Source organism: Leguminivora glycinivorella, chromosome 19 (genome assembly GCF_023078275.1).
Source record: "Leguminivora glycinivorella isolate SPB_JAAS2020 chromosome 19, LegGlyc_1.1, whole genome shotgun sequence".
Classification (NCBI taxonomy): domain Eukaryota; kingdom Metazoa; phylum Arthropoda; class Insecta; order Lepidoptera; family Tortricidae; genus Leguminivora; species Leguminivora glycinivorella.
The window spans coordinates 1,193,068-1,207,936 of NC_062989.1; the positions used below are offsets into that span (position 1 = coordinate 1,193,068).

The window sequence follows — 14,869 nt, forward strand, 5'->3', positions numbered from 1 at the left end:
ATAAATCAGATTGAAAGAAATCTCTTACTGCTTGTCGTTTTGACATGGTTGTAGAGTGACCTAGGGTTCCAATTGGTTGACTGTACATGGACTTACTGAAATACCAACAAGTAGTATACCTAGAGCAAACACACACACAGTCACACACCACACCACGAAGCGTGGACGGGAAAAGTTTATCTAAAGAAGTATCAAAGAGGACTAGTAAATGATCGGCTCGTATCGTTTCTTAACCACATAATTATAAATATAAATAAATAAATAAATATTATAGGACATTCTTACACAGATTGACTTGAGTCCCACGGTAAGCTCAAGAAGGCTTGTGTTGTGGGTACTCAGACAACGATATATATAATATACAAATACTTATATACATATAAAACATCCAACTCAGGAACAAATATCTGTGCTCATCACACAAATAAATGCCCTTACCGGGATTCGAACCCTACGCCGCGGATAGCAGGCAGGGTCACTACGCACTAAGCCAGACCGGTCGCCTTTATATTTGGAACCCGATCGGCAAGCGAATGTTATATTATCCCCAACCATATGTGTATATTATGTGTGTGTTATATTGTGTGTAAGGGCAACCCGAACCCTCCTTGGAACTTGTACACTCCTTTTTGCTGTGTACTTAACACAGCAAAAGGGAATGTATTGTACAAGTTTCTTATGGGGTGGCAACGCGCATGTAACACTGTTTGAATTGCAGGCGTCTATAGGTTACGGTGACCGCTTTACATCAGGCGGGCCGTATGCTTGTTTGCCACCGACGTAGTATTAAAAAAAATTGTGAGAGTTCACACTTTTGAGCACGTCACCTGCTTATTTACTTCTGCTGACAGTAAAACGACATCGTAAAATAAAACAGCCGCGTATCATATACACTTAATTTTTTTTTTATCGGATTGTTTTTTTTTTATTTTCTCTCTTTTTCTTTTTCTTTAATTTTTATCTATTTTTTTTTAATTGTCGTCTTGCTTTGTGGTTCGAATTAATATCCATATACTTTTTGGTCTAAGTACCTATATAAATATATATTTTATGAGTATTTGTTTATTTATTATTATATTATTATATATGTATATATTGGTGTATTAATGTAATTGTATATGTATATATTTGTTACCATGTGTATACAAAATTTGCATTTAATTCTTTTAGTGGTTGTACATTTTTGAATTCGTCACTCATCGTTAATTCGCTTCTACCCATTTCCTCAAAGGTTGACTGGAAGAGATCCCATTAAGGGATAAGTCCGCCTACATTTTATATTACTGACTCTGTAACTGTGTCTCTTTTGTTTCCTTTATGTACAATAAAGCTTATACATACATACATACATATTATCTACTTCAGCCTACAAGTGTTTTCGTATTCCTAACCAACCCCTCAAAAGCGTGAATTAATAAAACATCCACTAAAGTGAAAACAGGCGGAAAAATAGCGTCTAGGGAGAAAAGTAAAAAAAAAACTCTTCATTAACGCTACGAGCGGATGGATTGATCAATCAGGAATTTTATGGCCTGAATCACTCAACGGAAAATAATTCGCGCGCCATTTTAATTTTGTCGCGGGGATCGGGTGTCATCCAATCTTGTAAAAAACCGACGGGCTAATCTTGGAGTGACTTTAATGTGGTAATGGACAGTGATGCCTGATAGATATTAAGTGGAAATTTGATCTCAATTATAATAGGCGAGACGACTAAAAAAACGAATTAGTCCGTCAATTAGATTATCAAAGAATATTAGACACGTATTTTTCTTTTTTCTCGTAAACGAAAAATGACGATGGTACAGTGCGTTGAAGTTTCGCGTGACGTCACGCCTAGGTATAATTTTTACTTAGAAGTGACGTCACAAGCCCCCACTCCGGATCTTTAATGCTCTATATCTTTGTATTTTTTCATTAATTTCAAAAAGGGAAAAATATGTGTTCAGAATTTTTGGACGATCTAACTGATGGACTAAAATAATGCCATTTTTTAACGTAGTTTTTACGGTGGGCGTTTCGATAAAAGTCTATTTATTTTTCAAGCGTATAGATCTATTTTTATTTGCTCGAATACTTGAATTTTTTTAACTCCTAAATGGGTGTTGCTTGCCATCTGATGAGTGAACAGGCATCTTCTTGGCGAGCTCACTCCATCGTAGGCCACGTCTTTGCCTTTGGGTAGTCTGTGGCCAAGAGTAACGCCGGGGCTTGCGTGGGCAACGGTCGCGCGATGGTCGCGCGACGGCGATGCGACGCATACGAAATCAAACCTTATCGATATGGAAGTATGAGACGCGACGGCGACGGTCGCGCGACCGTCGCCCACGCAAGACACGGTGTAAGCCCATTTATAATTAAAAAAAAAATACTAATACATCATGGCCAGCACATGTTTGACGTGACAGTATCTCGCCTTGACATAGACAACGAGTATTTTTAATTTTAATCTATAAAAGAAGAAATTGACTGACTGACATAATCAACGCACAGCCGAAAACACTGGTCCCAGAGATTCCAAATTTGGCAAATAGGTATTTTTCAAAATGCACCTAAGGGGATAAAATGGGGTCCAAAGTTTGCATGCAAAAAAAATATTAGTTAGATTATTTTATTCGAAACATCACAGGGGTATTCCGAAACATATTATATGACTTTAGTACGCGAGCGAAGCCGCGGGAAAAAGCTAGTAATTACATAAAGACGGGTATAGTTTATCTCGCGGCGACAATAGTTATTTGTTATACAAGGGGGCAAAGTTGTATATTAACGCCGAGTGTATAATTGAAAAACTAGCAAGTGAAAAAGGATTCTATAGTTGAACCACGAGCGATGCGAGTGGTTCGAGAATAGAATCCTGAACTTGCGAGTTTTTTAACACACGAGAAGTAAAATACATTTGCACCCGAGTGTAACACAAAACTTTTCCCCTCACTATAGCGAGGAAACTATACAACGCAAAAAATGCGTTTATCACTGCTTCCAGTAGTTCCACAGGTGGTAAATCATCTTTATTACTAGATTCACCTACTTTTATCAATTTTAAAGCAGTTAATTTGACTTTGTTCAAGGTCAAATTACTTTGCCCCCTAGTGGATAAAATGCGTTTTTACCCGCTGGTAATAAAGGACAAAACACGTGTTTCCGAGCTAGTGAGGGGAAAAATCTCGTGCCAATCATCTCCTGAGGGAAAAAGAAAGGATAGCGATATAAAATTTAATGTAACTAATAACTGATCTTGTTTACCAACTCCCATGAAACATCCCCCACAATATACCCCCCATAGAATTCAAATGTCCAGCGCTAAGAAAAGCGATCAGAATCCTCGAACGCTCGTTACGTCACGTATTGTTGTTTTTAATGAACGCGGCCGAATGCCCGTAGCATTGTCCGAAATCGGCCTCCATTATCCCTTCCCTCTTAATATCCAGAACCGCTATAAAATTTGCCATGCGATGGTCGGGCCGCAGAGTAGAGTAGCTAGGGTAGTTGACGTTTTGAACGCTGAACTTAGACGACACGTATAAGCCAATGTTTTCGTAGCGGCCGCTTGGGTGAATGACGACTATGAAAATTCGCCTGCCGATCGGGTTCCAAATGTAAATTCTAAGCTGTGAAAATATACGCTTAGCAGATGTCTGATTAATTAAATTTCTTTGATTCCTTTACTCTTCGTCGATTCAGACCCCACTCTTTATTTTACTTATATTCACCACTAGCACAGTATAATAAAGAGTGCTATCGTACAGTATGGCCCCTCCCGCTCCCCGCTGAAAGTGCCGCCCACCTCCTCTCAGTTACCTCACAGTTACCGCTTGTCAAAAACGCGAACAGTCGACCTGTCATATTTCACTTATACAAGCATAGTACGCGTTCACCTACACGGGCTTAGACTGTGTGCTAGGAACGCGCCTCTTTCATATATTTGATCGCCAGTGTTTGAGGTGTGACTAGACGTTCAGCAGAAAGAATATCAGCTTAGAAATGCTAATCTCTTGTACTTTCTGATTTTAATGTTATCGAAACTTGAAGAAGTTTCGGACTCGCTGCTAGTGGCAGTGGAAGCTCACTCTGGACACCGGTCGTGATTATGGCATTTGCCGAATGGCATTTCTGCGTCGCGAAACGAAAACGAAACGCCGCGAAAGGTAGTCTGGCTCTGTCGCGCCAATACGCAAGAGCGATAGAGATCTACGAGCGTTTCGTTTCGTGAGCGTTTGTGCCATTCGGCCCTGTACACCTACATATAATTATGCAATAAATGATATCTTATCTTATCTATTTGTGTTGATTATATCGTTTATTTATTTTTATTGATATAAAAATTACGAACACACGTCAAATTTAATAATCTTGTGTAATTTAGTTAACAAGAAAATTGTTTGCCATGTAACTTGACGGTTACTTAAAAAGTGCCTACTCTGTGAACACTAAAGTTGTGTAGCCATCACCGGGGTGTGATCGGCTGACAAGTTTAAAATGTAGCTCGGAAGGGAATGGCGGCGGAATGGTCTGCGACAGGATTAGTTTTACGTTCTAGTGTTTCGCTGTTCATTCTCGTGTTTGATACCTTTGTAAACTAGCGATCCGGCCCGGCTTCGCACGGGTATTACACATATTTATAAACGTTCCTGTTAAGACGATACAGGGGGCCGATTTTTGAATCTCACGGCGTTCGAATTCAGAAAATTGTCACTGAAAATAGTAGGCAATTCACCGTTTTCAACCGGTATTTTCGTGACAGTGAGACTCAAAAATCGGCGCTCAAAAACAAACGCTCTCGACTATTTCCTCCCTGGTTTTTGAAGATAGAGCAATGATTTTTTCAACATAGATTAATATTATTTTTATCTGTGTCGGACCGTTTTGATTTTTTTGATATTCTTATTTTTAAAGACGCTAGAGCCCAACAAAAATTTCCAAAAACGGCCTAATTGATTATGGCGCAAAAAAGGTAGTATTCAAAATTGGTAACAATTAGCCAAAAAAACTAAACGGTCCGACACAGATTATTTCATTGTTATTCGGATTCTCAAATTTCGTTCCGATATGTTATATGTAAAAGTTAGGCTACATCAAGGGCGCTTATCTATTTAAAATGAGCCTTAAAAAACATCAAACCCATGTTTTTGGTATAAAAAATAGCCAATAAGGCCCTCATTTCAGGGGCCCATTTAATCTTAACGACATACCTTTGATGTTAATCTATAATTCAGCTTCTCGATCTACCGATAAATAAGGAATAAGTAAACAAAAGGCGGAGAAAAAGATGGCCGCCCCTCCCCGGCCTCCCCTTAATAATTTCATTATTTGGCTATGGGCGCGCATCGCTTTAAATTATTTGAGGTGTGTAGGTGCTTGTTTGTAGTAGTTGTTTTTGGTTATAGGTATGGTTGTAGGTGTTGTTATAAGTTTGACGTGTCTGTCTGTCTGTCTATCTGTCTGTCTGTTTGTCTGTCTGTCTGTGTGTGTGTCCCTGTGGCATCGTAGCTTCCGAACGAATGAACCGATTTCGATTTAGTTTTTTTTGTTTGAATGCTGAGTTAGTCGGGAGTGTTCTTAGCCATGTTTTATGAAAATCGGTCCACTATGTCGTGGTCGGGGGTTTTTTCAAAATTTTCTCCAATTGATGTCGTTTAAGTCTGTGGGTTTAAATGGTTCCTTTTTGTTATGCGCGATGGGATTGAAACCACACTACAATATCACAATTTTCTTTTCGGTTTGCTAAGAGTTGCACTTCAGAAATTTGATGTGCTCTACCTACGGTATTCCGGTAATTATGTACCTGTGTAGTGGAGTCATAATAGTGGAAAAATCAACCAACCAAATGTACTCAGATGTTAGTATTGAAATGTTGAGGTCAAGCGCGGTTTAATGAGGCCAATGTCACTAATGGTTTCTTAAATCTAAATTATTGTGCTTTAACTCAAAATATTTGACAGAAATTTAACTTAAAAAAAAATGGTAAATACAAAGACAGTCAGATAGTTAAGCATAAAATCTGTCTAAAAATTTACTTTTTCTCATTCTGAATGTAGATTATCGCTTAAAGTTTTATGTAATTAACACAAAAATAATATTTTTATGAAATATGAAATGTCATGTTTAATTATCGTCACAGTGACAGTGAGTTAAGTTTGTTAACAACTTACGCTAATTGGGGGGGTCCCGTATTCTGAAAATACCCAGTAAGAAGGTTATGCCCAATATTAGAATTACTAGACACAGGTTATACCGGCAGATAATAAGACGCAGTAAACCTTGCCACACTGAGAGAAATTTGCATTGTGAATTTAACAAGTTCGACTTGTTGCGGTTTATCCGTTTGAATCAGCCAAACGTATGTTTAAAACAATATGTGTCAGGTTGTTTTTATAAAATCGACTTGTGGATTCAAATATATTGCCGATTCAAATGACAAGTAGCTTGTTGTTTGAACCAAAGAGCACGTAGGCGCTATTTTAACCAAAAAACTTGTTGAACGAACATGAAAACTGGTTGTATTTTATCTCAGTGCAGACACTGAAATAACAAAAAACTCGCTAAAGACACATACAATTCATTCCCTATCTCAATTACAGGCTCTCACAAAAGCGCGTGGAAATCTACCAGTCTGTATAAAACGAATAACTATTTTTTTCTCCAACAGAGCAATCCATCACACATTTCATAACCTGTCAAACGTATAATCGGAACGCCACACAAATACTCCAACAATATTTAGCAAACTTATACACCGTGTTTTTTTGTTTTCCGTTAAATTCGACACGTAGCTAGGTTCATTATCAGGAACCTCCCTGTATATCACTTTTAGTTAAATTCGCAAAAAAAGATTTTTCATAATTTTCATACATAATAAATGAATTTATTAGTGTGAGAGACCCTTAAGAATAACATTCAAGTTAGTGTAACATTAGGACACACGTGTTCAGTAACTATCTTTATTTTTTTTAATAACTTGATAACCGTAAGAGTTGAGACGCTAGTTTCTTAGAGAAATTAATTGTATTTGATCTACAGAACCTTCCCTTATAGTTAACGGAATTCAATAAAAACAGGGTGTATATAGCCATTCTTGCCCCGTCTCCCCAGGGAGGCGAGGCGAAAAAAAGATGTGTTTTTGTCCTGTTTTTATTAGTGAAAAACAATGATGAATTAGCAAACGCTGTTTATTAGTCGATCTTCCTCCTCTTAATTTGTTTTTTTTTTCACGTAGATGGCCCGTGAAAATTCGTATTAACAAGGGGAGGAATTCTAAATGTGTGAGGGGCCTTCTTGTAAATTAAATTGTTTGCGCGCTTCAGGTGTTTTATTGAGACGTGAACTTCGATGTTTAAGTAGTTAACGAGAAAAGTTGCCTTTGGCGACATCTATGTTTGAGGAACAATTTGTGGGTAACGAGTTTTGGTTATGTTCGGGTGTTTGAAAGTAATAGGTGCTTAATCGATTCGATTATCATTTGTTATCATATATACAATGAGATTTTTGAACGACTCACGGTTATTTTCATAAGACATATTGACCAGGATATAGACCGTGATTAGTTGATTACCTTTTTGATATCTACGCAACTTCGCGCTGTCTACGCAACTTTGACATCCACCCGCCTTCATCAGTTTTCCATGATCATGATGCATGCAACTGCGTCGAAATATCCGGAGCTCAAAAAGGTAATCACGGTCTATATGCCGGTCAATATAAGTCTAATCATATAATTACAAAATGAATGAAGTCACAGCGTAGGTCTACGGTTTAACTCCTGATGTAAGTACTCCTCTACAGATGGCAATTCTCAACCGTTTCTCGTCAAATTTTGTGACCAGATTCTATGATTCTATGAAATATTATAAAATGTAGAATTAGACATTTCATTTTCGAATATTTCATTGTATAATAATAACGTATATGCCGCTAAAGAACTGGAACTAAATATTGTCCACTGTGACATGTTCTAAGGATTTGCCTTCAGAGCAACTATATACAGGATGAAATAAAAAGGGCCATTCAAACTTTGCATAGTCTCTTTTGAGGTCATAATAAACAACTTTTACTATGCGACCAATGCTTAAATCGCGAAAAAAAAAATTGGCTGTTCCATAGAAATCAGCGGCATCATGACAGACGAAATGTATGAAACATCAAATTTTATGCGATTTCTACATTGGTGCCATGATAAATCTTATAAGTCATAAGTCATTTATTTGCGAAAGATAGGGTAAACATAGGTGTTAGTTTACTATAAAGTGAGCCAACCTACCTGACATGACATTGACATGCAAATCTCAGATTGTACCTAGGTCTAGTACTATGCATTGCATGTACTTAAATAATACCTATCTAAAGCTAGATTATATTTACATAGCAATATTAATATACAAAACAATACAAATTATCGAATATAAATAAATTAATTAATTGAGATGTCACAGATTTAGCGGTTCAGTAGTCTAAATATTCCTTTACAGAGTAGAAAGTCTGTTCATTTAGACATTCAAATAATCTTCTTTTAAACAAATCATAATGACCTGAAAAGTCACCATGCGAAGTTTGATCTGGCCCCGTAGCCGAATGGCATTTCTCCGACGCCAAACGAAAGCGATACGCCGCTGGCTCTGTCGCGCCAATACGCAAGCGCGATAGAGATAGATATCTACTAGCGCTTCGTTTCGTGAGCGTTTCGTGAGCGATTGTGCCATTCGGCTAGCCACCCAGTCCTTTTTATTTCACCGTGTATGGTACCACACCTACATACATTATTTTAACGAATCACAACGTCGTAGCTTTACTATCAAGTCCGCTTACGTATTAAAATGGCCTCTTGTCCAGCCTAATCCGAGCACGTGCAAGGTGGCAGCCAATTTCCGTTCCTTCCGTATCCTAACGAGTCTAGACTTGAACTATATTCACTAAGAAAACCACTAAAACCTTCATAACTTGACCTATACCTATCTTGGTCGATACTATATGAGACGAAAAACTAATTAAATTAAAAAAAAACCGACATAGTGGAACCACTTCCATCAAACATGGCTAAACAAAAAAAAACTATATCTAAATCGGGTGCTACGATGCCACAGACAGACACATACACAGACAGACAGACACGTCAAACTTATAACAGCCTGTGGTTTTTGCGTCGGGGGTTAAAACAGCATATTACTTTGTACTGGTCTGGTCTAAGGAATAGAGGGTCGGTTGTGAATATCGGTTTTGTAGTTTTCGTACTTACTTTACTGGGTATACCCAGTAAAGTAAGAAAGAGTCAAAAATTCGAGTTTGCCAATATAAGAGTGTTATGATCTTATAATGTTGCCTTTCCTCATAAGCGGAGATGAGCAAAGGTAAGAAGAGGCTTAGGACCGCGTGCGTCGGGCTTCGCCCAACACTTTAAGTATACACTCTAAAAAAAATTTGGTTGTTCCTATCAATATTTTGATAGTCGTAGTCAAGCATCTTGATTCCATACGAGCCTGATAAGATCTTAGACACATCTAATAAGGTAATTTTGATTGCTCTTACTTTTGCAACGTAACTGAATCGATTAAGATCTTGTTCAATAATTCCATGAAAAATAATTATGCTAACTAAATTACCTTAGTAAGTTCAACTAAGGATTGAATCAACCTATGTTACATAGTTATGCCTAACAAGTTAATAATTGATTCAAGGTGTACAATGGTTAGGAATAACAAAACACCTAAGTAATTAGTTCAATCATACATTCCCTTGTTGTTTTTAGTAATCAGCTTTATTTGAATTATATAAGATCGTAATTGTAGTGATTAACTTAACGTCAACTAAGAGAAAACTGCTCTTAGTTGGTCTTCATTTTTTAGAGTGTAAGGGCGCCTTTTAAGACCGCGTGCGTCAGGCTTCGCCCGACACTTTAAGTATAAGGACGCCTTTTAAGACTGCGTGCGTCAGGCTTCGCTCGACACTTTAAGTATAAGGACGCCTTTTAAGACCGCGTGCGTCAGGCTTCGCCCGACACTTTAAGTATGAGGGCGCCGAAGAGAAGAGAAGAATCGCGAGGTCTTTCGATACTGACAGGAAAAAATGTCCCAAGACTTCCATACATTTTTCAAACCTTCCATTCCGTTACTGCCATACAAAATGTATGAAACAATGGTAACGGAATGGGAAAAAACTCAGGAACTTTTTTCTTCTCCTATTAGGATTGGAAGAGCTAGCGATTCTTAGTGGAAACCACATAAAAATTTCCAAATAAATAAAAAAGTGGGGTGGACTTTACTTTGAAAAAAATAGTCATCTTCGCTAGGTCCCCAAAAACTCGACTCGCCCAATCTCTAAGAACACATCTTTCTGCACTTTATGTGCATTGTTTATTAACGCGCTAAGATTTGTGGGAGATTGTCGGCTATAATTATGTGTGGAGCGTTTCCCGTGGATGCACTTGCGAGGCTATTAATTATGAGGAAATAATGTTTTTCTTAATACCGTCTTAGGGCTCTTAGGTACAGACTTAAATAAGATATTTTGCATACGATAATTGGTAGAAACATTTGTCAATGTAACATGGCAATATTGCAAGTTCGTGTGCGTAAAAATGACCGTCAAAATTGGTCAAACCTTTTGAATGAATTTACTCAATGACTGATGGTTGCCAACATCATCTTTCTCAAGTTTATCTGTTTGGCTTTTCGCCGCGGGAGTCTGAGATCCTTTGACAACTACTTAATCCTAGAAATTGGCGTTCATACTAGTTTTTATGAACACGTCTAGTGCCATCATGCCTTCGAAATCAGCTGAAAAACATAGTGCACATGTGTATAGTGATGTCCCTAGTAGCATTTATCGTTGGGGTGTCCTCGCCAACGGTTGGTTTATTGTTGGGAGATGATAATCGGTCTACCAACAAAGCCCCAACATTGGACCTACCGCATAGAGATTCTGTTGTTTTTCCCACACACGTGTAACATTGGGCCTACTAGCTTTACGGTAGGATAACTAACGAAGATTTTTTACCGTAGGTAGAACATTGGGCTAACCGCATTAAATTCCACGAAAATATATTGTGGTTAAATACGCAGTGGGCCAACGATGTAATACCAACGTAATATTTTCCACAAACTGACAACAATGGGCCAACAGCTTCCACAGTTGGCCAGCCCACAAGGTTTATTGTGTAATTTCCCACAAACCTCTAACGATGGCCCTACTACCTCTACGGTTGGGTAACCAATGATGAATTTGTAGCTTTGGTGTACCATTCAAATGCAATGGGCCAACGATGTAATACCAACGTAATATTTTCCACAAACTGACAACAGTGGGCCATCAGCTGCTACAGTTGGCCAGCCCACAAAGTTTATTGTGTAATTTCCCACAAACCTCTAACGATGGCCCTACTAGCTCTACGGTTGGGTAACCAATGATGAATTTGTAGCTTTAGTGTACCATTAAAATGCAATGGGCCAACGATGTAATACCAACGTAATATTTTCTACAAACTGACAACAGTGGGCCAACAGCTTCTACAGTTGGCCAGCCCACAAAGTTTATTGTGTAATTTCCCACAAACCTTTAACGATGGCCCTACTAGCTCTACGGTTGGGTAACCAATGATGAATTTGTAGCTTTAGTGTACCATTAAAATGCAATGGGCCAACGATGTAATACCAACGTAATATTTTCTACAAACTGACAACAGTGGGCCAACAGCTTCTACAGTTGGCCAGCCCACAAGGTTTATTGTGTAATTTCCCACAAACCTCTATCGATGGCCTTACTAGGTTGGATTAACCAATCAGGAATATCGTAGGATTGTCCAGCCTTTCAGACCTTCCAGCTCCAGCATATCAGACCCTTACCAAATATAATGAAAGAACTCGTCAATACGGATAAGACGAGTCGAAACTCGTCACGCAATATATAATTTCACTTACAAGATTTGGTTAACAGGAGACACACTGGACTAAAAGCCTAATCAAAAGATTCTAAATAAAAATAGTTTGATCGGATATAATGTTTTCATATAATGCAGGCCGCTACCAGCTCTCCTTTATAGAAAAAAATATTTTATTAGAATAAAAAGTCATGAAGTAAAATGTCATAATCATTTATTTCTCTACAATAATAAATAAAATCATAATGAAATGAAATTAAGAACTAGCCTAGTCTACAATAGCTACGCCATTTAGGCATTGTACCAAGGATGCTGGAGACATTTGCTCGTTGTATCGCAATGCTGTAGGCTTGTGTCGGTCATGAGCTAAGTACTGTTAGGAATGAAATCCCATAAATGACCGAAAGGAACTAAATCTTGCACGGTCTGAATCGGTCCTTATTAGGTCCTATAGTTCAGTGGGATCGGAGAGCGCTTGACCGAGTGAACTGGATAACAGGCGGAACAAAACAGTAAAAAATGCCATTCGCACAAGTGTGAAAGAGATGAAAGGAATGTTTAAGGTCTAAATCTATGCAGGAAAATTAAATATTTTCTATATAAAATATAACTTGGATAATATTATAGGTACTAAAACTTGGAATTATATTCAGTTACCAAAGATTGGAAAAATATCATATGTAAAAGGAGTCTGGAATGAAATGTATCAGACCTAAATCATCCCTGACTCCCAATAACCACTGATCTAAAGGAACTAAAAGACCAACTAGTTCATTTGACCGATTGACCGAGAGCAGAGCACTCTCTGTAGTGAATGAGCCTAATATGTTGTGCAAGGAAAAATTGAAGTAAAATTAAGAAGTTACTTTTTAATCTGCAAATGATATATTATGTGAATTTTTCTATTTTTCCTTTAATTTAAAATTATGTAAAATTAAGAAGGTTTTGTACTTTATTAGGAACTATAATCAAAATCGGATTCTAGAAACTCAGCGTCCATTGATTCTGAACTACTGTCAGAGTCATCATCATTAAACACACTTAAAATAAACGATTCAAGTTCTTCCATTATTCTGTTTCTGGTTTTACACTGAGCTTCAATATTGAGCACATGATGAGTCATTTTCTTCTAAAGCTCTGGTGTTATGCTGTCAAAAGCTTCCTGAATAAGTTTTTCAAGGTCAGCTGCTGGTATGCCAAAATTTTTGCTTGTGACTCTTCTCTTTGCTGAGCTCCAGATTAGCTCTATCTTGTGGGCTTGTCTGATCCTTTCTTCCCTGGAGTACAGAAGATACCATGGTTAGCTTTTCCCTCAATATTTATTCTTTTCAATGTAGAAAAACTGATATCTGTAAGGAAAAATTAAATTATATAAACACCATTTACATATACATTATAGGACATGTAGTACAGCTCCATATATTGTATGGTCTGATAGCTAATTCAGTTTAAGAACAAGCAAGTCTTGTATTATATAAACCCAATACATTCTTATAGGCACTGTAGGTTTCACAAACAATAAAATTATTTTGGCCCTGCATACAATAACTATAATCCTAACTTTGGTTGTATTAAATCTATGAGTGTTATTAATTATATGTATTATAGCGAGTCCATTTAATAAAAATTCAAATTGAGTGTTAAGTGAATCAACATAATAGTCAAATTAGGTAGGTAACCTATGCTAATCTATTTTTGAAAAAGACAATTACTTAATTCAGTTTAATATTTACCAGTCATTGACGATATTTTCTCTAAATTTTGTTTTGACTGAGCAAATCTTTTCAATCAGCAAGTCTTTCAGCATCCCAAGATTTTCCAAAAGAACTTATTTTTCTTCAGAAACGTCGAGTTTTCCTGAAAACAATAAATACACCGTTAAATTCCATCATTTAAAAAAGATAGATTGGACCGAAATATATAAGTATTTAATGAACTGTAGATTGGTGATATACTTAAACAAAAGTATCAAATTATTATGCTCTACTAACCTACAAATTTGGACACCACTTCTAGACACTCCATGTTTTGATGTTTTCCCTTTCTTCTTGTTTTTGTTTGCATTTGCATACCACGGCAAAAATATCGCGAATATCATCATGGACTCAACAAAGACTAGCTAGCTAGAGAGCTTGAGTAGCTTGTCAAAGTTATCAATGTCAGAATGACATTTTATTGGGTGTTGCCACTCAATATTTCATTAGACTATAATGTGGCACGAGTTTTACTTTTACATTTCTGATTCGTGAGAGATTATAAACGTGTATATAATCTACACGGCCCAAACGTCGGGAATACTTATATATACTGCCTTTCTCGTTATAGGGCTCTATATTATACTACCCAACATTTTTCTTTATAATTGGCAACACGCGATAATGGTGCCCCGCCCTGCCCTTCCTTAATCAGTGTTGCTAGACGGTTCCAAAAGTCACCATTTTGGTGACTTTTAGCCCTCCTTGGTGACATGGGAGTTACGATTTTTGGTGACTTTTCGGGCTAGCTTGAAAATCTTGAAATGTCACGAATTTATTTTGGAGAAGTGACAATGCAGTATTATCTAATATGAACGTACCGTACGGTAGTTTGCTAAGCCCATAGCCCTTAATTTGACCCGAGCCCGACTTCACATCACGGTTAATGTGAAGGAGTAAATTAGTTTGATTGTAATTTGTAATCATTATTTTATGTTAGTACAATGATTAATTTTATGAAGTCTGTTCTGTAATGTTCTTTGCACTGCAAGGTACGGCTTGAGTTCTTTAGAGTATTTTACGTAATGTAAAAATTCTAAAGACATTACTGAATATTATATTTATTTATTGCACATAATAAATAAGTACAAATGGTGGGCTTAATGCCTTAAAGCATTCTCCACCAGTCAACCACTGGGTCAAAAAGAAACTATATAAGGATTTAGTTTTTTATTTAAATAAATGGCTACACCTATAGTGATTCTCCGATATTTTTATTAGCCTATTATTGATTCGCCGACAACGATTC

At 37.2% G+C, this 14,869-nt stretch overlaps 1 protein-coding gene and 1 long non-coding RNA gene across 2 annotated transcripts in view; one reads left to right on the forward strand and one right to left on the reverse strand.

Annotated features, from left to right (window-relative positions):
- The window catches only part of LOC125236632 (nucleoporin 88), a 316,860-nt gene that overhangs the window by 161,704 nt on the left and 140,287 nt on the right, over positions 1-14,869 (forward strand). The window lies entirely within an intron of this gene.
- Positions 12,064-14,386, reverse strand: LOC125236635. The gene is made up of 3 exons (XR_007178222.1): positions 13,858-14,386; positions 13,600-13,723; positions 12,064-13,215 (listed from the first exon to the last, which is right to left on the reverse strand). It is a non-coding gene; the product is annotated as an uncharacterized LOC125236635 (long non-coding RNA).